The 11,985-nt window shown below is 37.0% G+C and overlaps 1 long non-coding RNA gene and 1 pseudogene across 4 annotated transcripts; both read right to left on the bottom strand.

The window, feature by feature from the left end:
- Positions 1-3,226: 3,226 nt before the first annotated feature.
- Positions 3,227-6,851, bottom strand: LOC147516389 (protein S-acyltransferase 8-like; annotated as a pseudogene). The gene is made up of 5 exons (XR_015213655.1): positions 6,736-6,851; positions 5,071-5,256; positions 4,207-4,514; positions 3,820-4,054; positions 3,227-3,677 (listed from the first exon to the last, which is right to left on the bottom strand). The product of XR_015213655.1 is annotated as a protein S-acyltransferase 8-like (transcript).
- A 414-nt stretch (positions 6,852-7,265) lies between these two features.
- Positions 7,266-8,929, bottom strand: LOC147516388 (uncharacterized). 3 transcript variants are annotated; one of them, XR_015213654.1, is made up of 4 exons: positions 8,628-8,886; positions 7,800-7,932; positions 7,584-7,699; positions 7,266-7,321 (listed from the first exon to the last, which is right to left on the bottom strand). It is a non-coding gene; the product is annotated as an uncharacterized LOC147516388 (long non-coding RNA). The 3 variants fall into 3 exon arrangements; XR_015213653.1 differs by lacking the exon at positions 7,266-7,321 and having other exon boundaries at positions 7,375-7,699; positions 8,628-8,693; positions 8,807-8,929; XR_015213652.1 differs by lacking the exon at positions 7,266-7,321 and having other exon boundaries at positions 7,375-7,699; positions 8,628-8,881.
- Positions 8,930-11,985: the final 3,056 nt, after the last annotated feature.

Genomic DNA, 11,985 nt, shown 5'->3' with positions numbered 1-11,985 from the left:
CCAAGTTATATTCTTTTAAAAAAGGGTTAACTAGTATTACCCCCCACAGAGTATCGAGATACATCTACAACTCATTGAGCTGCTAAGAAAGCAAGCACTCAATGAGTGTGGTGTTGCATTAGAGGAAGGACACTTGATGTTATGGAGGACATGACTGTGTAATGTTTACCGATTTTTCTTCTGAAAGTACACTAGGACATCACTTGGTAAGAGTGAGATGCTTACTTTTGGTCTTTACTTTTAGCTTTGATAGGATTGCCAGAAATCATCTAATTTTCTGTCTGAGAGTAGAAGTTATTTTGCAAACTAAAATAACTTTTGAGTAACTGTACTCTGTTGGACATTTTGGGCGATGGAAGTATACATATGTTGTAAATTTTGATATAAATGGTCTACGATAAAGAACTAAGATGGAAATCAACTATGAAATAGAAAGTGCAAATGTAAGAATGGGTCCATGCAGGGAACTAACTTTTAATGATCGGCTGATCTTTAAGCCAACCGGGAGCAGTTTATTCATCACGAAACTGCATGAGCAAAGAGCGAAGAAGCTCCGTTCCTCAATCGAAAGTCAAATCACCAAGCAAAAGGTAGGAATTGGGCACGGAGAATGAAACTTTTACAATCTGGATGTACTTCCATTTGTCAAAATGAGAGTTTCGGGCACCTTGTGGGGAATCATTCGATGTCGGGAACCATGTTATCCACGGCCGGTCCTTTTCCTCTGCTTTTTGTTGAATGAAGCCTTTTTTTTCTCTGTTTTCCTTTTATTAATATTTGAATTCTTCATAGTAAAATGACTGATGAGGTGTACACGGCGGGAAGGCACCTACTACAACTCGGCCGGGAACCCCAATCTATTATCTCCGCTTCGACTTTATTCCGTCTAATCCCTTGGCGGTGGCTTTACTCGAGGAACCCGACCTCCTATGGCATCGACTTTGCCGCCTCTTACGCCCGGACATAGCGGTTTCTACATCCGAAATCGCATCCACGAGTAGCGGCAGCAGACCTCCCGTGTGGTGGTCATGTTTCTCAACTTTGCACTTTCTAATGGTTTCCCAAAGCATATGGGGCCTTTGTCTAGTTCTCATTGGAAAGGAATCACCTGAATATTCCTTACGTCTCCGCGACCGCGGTTTGACACACGGTCATACCTGATTGGCTCCAAATATATAGTTGTAGAAAGAATATCAAGAGAACTATCATGCGGGAAAAGCAAGTGTATGATCAGATCAATCAAGAGATAGTGGTTCGGCCAAACAACTTTTTCCCTTCCGAAAGAAAGATAGGGTCAATTTCCAGCACTAATTCCTACACTTGATCGGTCTCATATGTTACCTTAAAAGAGTTGGTTCAACACATATGGATTAAACGCTATTCTAGAGCCCAACCCTTCCTTCGAGCATTTTTGTTGATGGTTGAGCTTCCCGATCCTAGCCTATCCATCTCGCCCTTGTTCCTTTTTGCGGTAGTGGCGTGTTTTTTGTGCTTAGGTTCTTTCCCGAGCCTCCCTATTAAATAGTAGCAAAGGATAGAAGGAATAGCCAAGGATAAAGGTTAGGACAAAGGATATTCAGCTCTGTTAAAAGCGGTAGCAAAGGGATAGAAGGAATAGCCAAAGGCAGGACTTCTTGACTCCTAAATCATAGGCGGGGGTTAAAAATCTCATTATAGGTTGGTCGATACCTTTACATCCGACTATGCCATCCATTGGAACCGCTTTTCGTAGTTGAGCTTGTTTGCTTGATTTACTTGATGTTTAGCCTTACTTATTTTATTGTTTCATTGGTGATAACTTTATGACAACGAGGTTTTTAATGGTTTGGCATTTACATGTACAATTTAGTTCAAAATCTATTAGTTTTTTGCTATTTTTGTCTTCTTATTTGATATGTACCTTCATGAATGTGATCGAGTTATAACTTTGATAAATTCTTTCTAAGCTTTTGGCTATGGGCACCAATTTACGCATATAGGAGGTGCATAGTTTCACATGCATTGTCAACTTGAGTGTGTATTAGGTTTATTAATGTTTCTAATAAATTTACTTACGTGATTTTTTTTTTTAATTTGTTATGCCAGATTGGTCGATTGGTCGCCAGAAGTAGTAGAATCAAGAAGAAGCTCCGAGTGGATGCTGCTCAAATTAGCATGTTATAGACATTATTTGTGGAATTTTAGTTTTGAATAATTAGCCTAATTTAGTTGAGCGTTGTTAAGATTATGTGAGGCGATGTTTTTTCAAAAAAAAATAGTTATGTGAATTCTTTAAGATCTTTTGTATTGATCGAATGGTTTAGTAATGAAATTCATTTTGTTATGATTTGTGGTAAATTGTTATAGGGTTACTGTGTTCTATAAAAATTGTTTTGGGCAGGATTATGTAAATGAAAATGTACAGGTATATATATGAATTGCACCATTTCACTACACCATAATAGCCTATTTGTAACGGATACACATCCATTACAAAAAATATTAGTAACGGTTATCTTGTGTTAACACAAAAGCATGACTAATATTAGTAACGGATATATGTAACACTTATTATCCGTTACAAAATTTACTAACGGTTATAAAGTGTCACTAAAATTAATTTTAGTAACGGATACGTAACTGTTAGAATTGATTAGTAACAGTTACCAAATTTGTTTAAGCGTCACTTTGATTTTCTGTTGCTAACGGTTGTCTATCCGTTACTAACAAATTTTCATTGTATAAAAAAAATTCTATTGCTAACGGTTCTGTATCCGTTACTAATAAATTTTCATTGTATAAAAAAAAATTGGTTTCTCTGGCCCCTTTTATATGTGGGCCACCTGTACTACCTACACCTTTTTTTACTCCACAAATAAGAATACTTAAAACACTTGAGCTCTATGCATGGTTAACCAAAACAGAGCTTAGCGTAACATCTTAAGATGCGAAATAGGCCAACTGAACAAACATAATACGATCCAAAACAACTGTTTTCAAGTATAGATATAGAATTTCAATTGATTTAAAAACGATTACTTACACAATACAAAAATCAGTTGACACTTGAATTTGCCAAGTTGCTAATGAAACTTACACGAAAAAAATAAGAGCGATCCACACCTAGGTAGAGCAAGATAACTGAACAAAAACTCCGCTAAACATACTCCATACTAAATAAGCCTTTAACATGTTACGCTACTGCCATGAAGGAAAAAAGTGTATATTTTTTACGAAGAAAACACCATAAGCGCTAACAATGTGATTACTTTTCTATATGTTGAAGTCTTACAGCAATATCTATTAAAAATTAAAATGATGCTTCAGAAAAAGGTGATAAGTTTGGAAAATTAATCTTTCTATAGTTCTCCCAGATGAAATATTTCATGGAAAGTACCAACATTTTACAACTCACAAGATGTTTCTGACCTGGCACTGAGAAATCTTTAATATATCTCTACCAATTTCTAGATCATCTTCTACCTTGGCACGTTTCTCTCCACCTGTGTCGTCTACTTTTGGTTCGTGGTTACGGACCATGGGAGGCCTTTGTAAAGTCTCTAGCACAAATGCACATAAGTTGTTTCTTGAAGGCTTTATCTTCGTGTAGAATACTTCCATAAGATTCTTCAAGCATCCCCGATTATAGATGTTAGCCCTGTTGTTGGGGCTCTGTAACGGAAATTCTCATATGTGGTCTGAAAAAATTACATGATCAGTAATTTTTTTAAAAGCTGAAACTAAAGAAGAACGAAATATGTTGAGTGATTAACAAAAGCAGTTATATTTTCAAATAAGAACAAAGTTGGAAAGAAACTTAGTCAAGAGAAAGATGCTGACCTGGTTTGTGCTCATTAGGTATAAATGGAATCGAGGGAGACCACCAATGAACCAAAGACAGATAAAACAATAGGCCATCACTACTCTCTTGAAGGCGAGAGATTTTTTCATTGCTCTCTAAACGAAGGCCTTGCTCATCATCCATTATGATCTTTATGTATAACGCCCGACATTGCAAATCGTAGATCACAGAGAATACTTGAAGAAGAAATAAGCGAAAGAAGTAACGGTAATTCTTGTTGCAATAATAAGAATAGTCGGCAATAGAGTTCTACATTTATAATGCAATTCCGGATATGGTATAAGAAGCGAAGAGGAACTTTCGGAGCGAGAAAGCACAAGTAAAAAGAGAAAAGAGAAGTTCTAACGACATGACGAATAACATACCAGTCCAATGCACCGACCCACCCAAGGACAATGGTGGTCAAATCGTTCCACCACCGTTATTACGGATGGAGCAATGAGAGCATCGAGGAGGACGGTACACCATGCATGTATCCGCAATACTTGGCCCTCACAGTTGTTCCAATAACTATGACTTCTTTAGTTCAAGAAAATGGTACGTTTGGTGTCTGTCGTCCACCACCCTCAGCTGATGCTGAGGACTCATTGTAAAACTCTTCTTCAGGTGGATGTGAAGCACGTGGAATGATACCTAGATCCCTAGCTGATGCAACAAGAAGTAGCGCCAGCACCTACCAAGGCCAACTAAATGATTACTTAAAGTTAACAAGTACCGAATAATCAAAATTCTACTATTAACGAGAACTAATGCACTGGCTGATCCACAAAGGGTCAGTACTCAGTCCATATTATAGGCTGATTTGGTTATAAATATACTAAGAACAGATCTCTAGGTATAAGTTATATGTAGATAGCTTATTTTTAGCCCCGTTGACTTCGGCCGAAAAACTTAAAATTTTAGAAAACTAGTTAAGTTTTTCGGTTTTAATTTAAGTTCTGATGATATAAAGTAAACACTATTAAGAATGCAAATTTAACATATAACATTTAAATGATTCAATTTGGTGTCTATGGTTAGGTAGGAATTGGCGAAAAGTGAGAATCTATGATATATTGATTATATGGTTGCAAGTATTTTTATAGATGTAAAATGAATGTTTATTGTGCATATGCAATTCAAGTCTCGAAATCAAAGCCCACATAAAAGGCCAATCATGTTTGGTCAGTGATCAATAAGTATTCTGAGTATTTGGAAGAATATGGCAAGCATAAATTAAGTGGACTCACCCAGATGGTCAAGGCAACTGCAAGCACCGAAATAGCATTTCCTGCATAATATGCTTCAAACTCATGGCGAAGATGCCGCATGTCGAGAGCACAAAAGATAACAACAAGAACAAGGATAAGTAGTATACTAATGAGCAGTGACCTTGCATCTGGTCCAAATATCAGCCTCCCACCAAATAAGAATTTCTGCATAAGAAAAAATGTTCACAATCACAACACTAAAAAAAAAATACTAATAATAGTAACAAATGAAAGAGAAAGTATGTTACAAGGTTGTACATAAGAAAATGATTACAGGAATAGTTCAAAAAAGGGTAATAACTTATTAGGCGTTTATTGGTGATACTAAGCCAATTCACCCGATATCATTTCTTTGTGACATAAAGAGGCGTTTCAAGGAGAAAATTTTCTTCCATCAACGTATCCACTTATCGTTGAAGATGACTAATAAGTTTCTTAGATGGGAGGAAGACAAATATGGTACTCTAGATTGCGATTTCAAGCGGATGAGAAGTTTTTCGAACGACCAAATAACACTTTTCACTAGAATAAATGCAATGATTAAAAAGCTAATACAAAATGGGAATGTTATCTCCAACTTTAGAGTAGGCCATTCATCAATAAAATCTTAAAGATGTTGACTAAAAGTTTTTAAGTAATTCACGTCAAAGGCAAAACAAACTAGGACAATCAAAGGAAGCTCAAGTTGAAATGTTCAAGTTGAAATACTCATAAGCTTGGCAAGATCTACTTGGCATACTCAAATGCATGTTTCTTATCGTCTTTATAAATCTATCATTAGCAATAAGGGCACAATTGAAATCTGGCTACAGAATAAAGAAAACTTTCTTAATGTTGTGAACTCCAAGAGGATATCATTACTTTACTTGTGTCATAAAACTTTGCGTCTTTTTATATAACATCTCTTGTTCAAATTGATAGGAAAAATAATCCTTATTACATCTTTGTCCTTGAATTTGAAGGATGACTATAATAATTTTAAGAATCATTTATCCTATAACTTATACAACATCCTAGTAAATGCTCATCTTAGGGAAGCCATTTGTTCTAGGGGAGTTGTCCCACCAAAACTCCCGAATGCATCTACAACTGACTCCCCGACAAAATCCTTCCCCAAACCTCTTTCCTAAACCAACTGATCTCCAAGATACAACAACCTATAAGGTAATCATCAATATATCTACATTAGTATCCAACAATCTCATTTCAGCACCTATGCCACCATGAGATCACAAAATAAAGGAAAATATCTAAGGTCCTATACTCCTATTGACGGGAATAATCAAATTGATATAGGAGATGCATAATAAACTAACTGCTGCGATTCGAGATGATGTCGGTTGCCACTTTTTTACATCTTTGCAAGGCTTGGATTGCGTTATCAATCTTGACCTTGTATCACCATCTTGATAAACACTAGTTAGAAAGTTGTGCATCTCTATCACGGTCTAAACATTCAGGCGACCTGAAGAAAAAAAGCTATATTTAGTTTTGACATAATAAGATTAGGAAATCAAGAATGGCAGCCTCAGGTCACTTAATTGAACCAGAAATGAACTCCCCACAAAGTATGATTATGTCGACACTATGAAGAAATATTTTTGGATGCATGATGTTGCTGAAGTTTTAAGTTTTCTGATTTACCTGCCTTCGGTTTGTCTCAGATAATTCTTTCATGACATCTTGGAACCATTCAAAAGAGCTATGTTCTCTAGTTACCCAATACAAATATGATTTCAAAGGGCCTTTGGTAATGATGGACTCTTAAGTCATTGATCTGAATCACAAATCAAATTAATATCTCAATCGGGAAAAGGCCACATAAAAGAAAAACTAAGAATATAGATGAAGGAAGATTCTTACATGATCAATAAGTGTTTTATGTAGCCCATGAACAATATCTCCGAGGATGCTAATAAAAGGTGTTGCCCCTATTCCAAGTCCAATGAGCATGACAATATCATACTTGGCGTGGTCTTGAGAAGCTGCACCATATGGTCCATCGATGCTTATCTTTGGCAATTTAGTATTCCGGATAGTAGTGCACGCTTATCCAATACATAACTTTTAATTTGCATAAATTGCACAAAGCTAAAAAAAATGACCCTTTTTATCTTTCCTTTTACCTCTTGGAAAAGATCAGAATCCGGTAACTCCAGTTCCCAAAGCGTTACGATATGTACACCTAAATGGTCATCCTCCGGTCGCGGGCGTTAAGGAAAATGGGTGCCTTACAATGAAAAAAAAAAGAAGAAGCAGAACTGAAAGAAGCCATGAATAGAGAAAGTATCATGATAAATTAAAATGAATTCACCTTTTGGTGATCGTAAGACATGCAATATATGTGTATGAAAGAGACACGTACTCTATAGGGGAACACTTTTTTCTTAAGTGACAATCTTTCGGAGTTGAGCAATATTGGAAATGACGTAAACAGATGAATATATGATAAATACCAATAAAAACCATCATGGAAGTATGATAAATATTACCATTCAAAGGAAGAAATTTGGGGGCATTAAATGAATATATACATCCCACTACGATACCGGAATCCTGCAGGCTTGCTCAATTTCAGGGACAAAACCTTTCCAGGAAATGCTGTTGCCTATGAGATGAATTAACCATATATGAATAAGACATATTGAATTGAAAACTAACATTGTGTTGTTATCAACATTTGTTCCACATTTTCACAATCTGCACACCTTAATAATATTGACGTTGTATAACCCTGACCTCAAAGCATGGACTACCCTCTCACTGGCATATAGAAGTACCGGAATGGCTATATACATCCATGGCATATAGAAGTACTGGAATGGCTATATACATCCATGTCTACAGATGGGTGGCAAAGAAAAGAGAATACTAGTTAGAACGAAAATCAGTGATAGTTGCTTGTCAAGAATATAAGTATTGGAATACTATAGCAGTATTCAAGGCTGTGCAAATTCAGAAACATAGTGAGAATGTCACAAAAAATAATTCAGTGATAGATTGACACATAATGTTTGTTGATAGTCTGCTAAAATCTAGAAAAGGTTTGCTGACTATGTTAAGAGGACTAACTTCTAAGCAAATAAGAATTCCATAAAGACATTATAACCTACCATTTTTTCTGTTACATCCTTGGTTAGGAACAGAAACATGGAGTGCACAATGAGCAAGGCGTACACAAAGATGAACAAGTAATGAGATCAACTCAAACAAAATTTCAGATTCGACTTCTTCCATCAAACTTATCATCTTGATGTATATAATACATTAAAATCACGAAGGGCTTCAAGAACAAAGCAAGGCCATTCAAGATAAGTACAAGAACACGTTTAGCCAAAACCAGAAAATCAAACACTGAAAAGTACAATAACAAATAAACTAAACTAATTCGACATTAAAAGGATCTTAACTTTTAATAACTACCTTACTTAAGGTTAAACAAGCACAACAAACAACTATTGAATGAACAGATCACACACTTTTATGTTTAGCCAAAACCCCATTTTCAAAAAATCGAAACCATAATTAGTTGTTACCTTGGTTAAAGCAAGCTTTCTTCCATAAATCGAGCAATTTTGTGTTGAAATAATGAAAGTTTTGTCCTTTGTAGTAGATCGACCAAAAAAACAAATTCCTATTAGTCCTATTATATATGAAATAGAATTGAGATTGATTGAGAAGAAATTAAATAGAAAGAAAAGGAAAAAAGAAAGACCCCATCTGGCTCCTGGAAGTGGCAACGGCAGCGGCAGCGCTTCATTCCCTTTTCCCCCTTTTGTTTTGTTTTGTTCACTCTTTTCCATATTTTCCATAAGGGTACTGACCAGTTGACCTAATGAGCGGCAAGGTGAAAAAATCCCGCTAAAATTTCGCCTTCTTTCTTTTATTTTTTTAATTGGTCTCAAATTTTCTAATTAGATTTTAACATTAGTCACGCTTGTGCATCCGTTAGTTAATATCTCTATAAACGTCACAAAATAATTCTAATAATTTACTAACGGTTAAGTCATTAAGTAACGGAACACTAACTGTTATTAATTTACTAACGGATGTATATGTGTTACAAATGAGAAATTGCAATTGTTAGAAAATCCTTGATATGGTGTAGTGTTTGTAATGCTAAATGCATCCCAAATAAAGTGTGTGCTTTTCTGGAATTTATATCATTCGCAACAATTTTGGTGTAGCTAAAAGATTTGATTCTATCGTAACGTAGACACTTTTTGCCACACTTGGTGTGTCGCTAAATTTATGGACGTCTGTTGCCACGCCAAATGTATAGCTAAAAAATCAAACTTTCCGCAACGGAAATAGTGTAGCAAAAGGTTGCCTTTTGCGATGCCTAGTTGTGCAGCTAAAGGTATCACTTTTGCAACACCATCCTAGTTGTTACAAGCTCTCTTTTTGCGGCGTAAAAGCGCAAATAGTTTGAAATAAATTTGCAATTAATTTAATTTTCATAAATGAAATAGCAACGGAATTAGTGTATTAGCAGCCCATAGGCGTCCTGAACAAACTAGGAACATTTGCCACGCCACTTTTTTGGCGTTGCATTTGAGTATTTGAGACGCACTTTTAGCCACGCCTTTGCAACACCATCTGGTGCGTTGCGACAGATCTTTTGCCACGCTCAAAGGCACCTTTAGCGATGGGGTATGGCGCTGCTAAAACCATGCTCTGTTGTAGTGTAAGTCTTATGGGGTTAGTAGAAACCAGAGTCAAGAAAAAGAATCGAGACAAAGTTTTCAACAAAGCTTTCACAGAATGGAACTTGGAGTGCAATGAAAATGGAGATGAATTGGGCAATATCTGGGTTTGCTGGAACCCGAGAGAGTGCGAAGCTAAACTAACGAAAAAAGATGAACATCAGATTACAATGGAAGTGGCCACAATTGCGGGGGATGAGTTCGTAGTGACTGTGGTGTATGGCAGCACTGATATGAATACAAGGAGGCAGCTATGGAGGACCATCATTGATCTATCATGCACTATACAGAAGCCATGGATCCTAATGGGTGACTTTAACACAATATTAAGTGCCCAAGAGAAGGTAGGAGGGGTAGAGGTCAGACCATATCACTTTGCGGACTTCTTAGATTGTGTGAATGTCGCGGGACTGGTGGACATCAAAAGCAAAGGTAATTATCTAACATGGTCGAACAAACAAGATGATAGGATAAGTTGTAAGCTTGATAGAGCAATGGGCAATGCAGAGTGGATAGGAGAATATGGGGATCATGAGGCTGATTTTTTAAACACGAGCAGTATCAGACCATTCGGCAATTGTTGTGAGGTCAGTTACTCAACGAAATTAGAAAAGGAAAGCTTTCAAATTCTTTAACTTCTGGTATAAGGAGAGAAACTTTATGAATACAGTAGAGAAGGCGTGGCAGAGTGCAGTGGTGGGTACCCCTATGTTTGTCTTCATGAAGAAACTTAAATTAACTAAGGCGGCACTTATACAGTGGAACAGAGAACGCGTAAGGGCTGTGGCTAACAGACTTAAAGAAACGAAGGCAGCGGTGGACTTTATTCAAACAGAACTTCAAACACAGCCAAGGGATTGAGAGCTGATTAGAAAAGAAAGAGAAGCAATCACAACCCATGTACTAGCAATTACTTCAGAGGAGGATATGTTCAGGCAGAAGTCGAGGGATCAAGTGATTGTGGTGGGCGACAACAACACTAAATACTTCTTCAAATCCATGCAGTCGAGAAGAGTATCTAATAAGATCTCGTGCCTAAAAGATGATGCCGGAAATGTGATACAAGATAGCAATGCTATTGGGGAAGAATGTGTGGCTTTTTATACAGCCCTATACAGTTCGAGTAACATGCAAGCAGTGGATTTCACTACCATCCAAGTTATGGAACCAAGGCAACAGATTGATACTATAGATTATGATAACCTGCAAAGAGAAGTGACTCGAGATGAGATAATAGAAGCCTCGGCGGATATTGGCAGTGATAAAGCTCCGGGGAGTGACGGGTTCTCATCCTTCTTCTATAAGTGTACCTGGCGAATTATTGGAGATGAATTTATAAAGGCAGCCAAGAATTTTTTCCAATCAAGTCAGATGCTAAGAGAGGTAAATTCCATCAGTATTACGCTTATTCCTAAGACTCATATACCTACGTCTTTGGGTGATTATAGGCCTATTGCATACTGTGGAGTGATGTACAAATGCATAACAAAGGTCATGACAAGAAGAATGAAAGACTTGATGCCTAAGGTGATTAACCCCAATCAATCAGCCTTTATTACTGGCCGGAGTATACAGGATAACATTTTATTATCTCATGAAATTATGCATAATTATCATCGAGATCATCACTCCCCTAGATGTGCTGTAAAAATTGATCTGAAAAAGGCATATGACTCGGTTAGGTGGGAAGCAGTGGAGTTTGCAATGAGACGAGTGGGTATGCCAGAGAGGTTTATCAGTTGGGTTAAAGTTTGTGTGGAAACAACGTCCTACTCCATAATGATTAATGGCTCTTCTTATGGGTATTTAGAGGGAGAAGAGGGATTCGACAGGGTGATCCCATATCACTGTATTTATTTGTACTGGTCATGGATGTATTCTCTGACATCATGATGCATAGTGTGAGTAATGGCCAGTATAAATTACATCACAAGTGCATAGACCCTGCTATTACACACTTGTCTTTTGCAGATGACCTGATGGCTTTTATGTATGGGGATGTACAATCTGCTGTACAGCTTAAGCAGAATCTGCAAGTGTTCAGAATGGCCTCAGGGCTTGAAGTTAACCTTCAGAAGAGCAACATTTTCTTGGCAGGAGTGGATGATGCCACTAGCATGGAGATTGAGCAAACACTACAGTTTGAAAGAGAGTATGCTTTGTGAAATACTTGGGGCTACCCCTAATC

This window comes from Coptis chinensis, chromosome 2 (assembly GCF_015680905.1).
Source record: "Coptis chinensis isolate HL-2020 chromosome 2, ASM1568090v1, whole genome shotgun sequence".
In the NCBI taxonomy this organism is placed as follows: Eukaryota; Viridiplantae; Streptophyta; class Magnoliopsida; order Ranunculales; family Ranunculaceae; genus Coptis; species Coptis chinensis.
The sequence above is the reverse complement of the archived record's forward strand: the minus strand, read 5'-3'. Positions and strand labels throughout refer to the sequence as shown.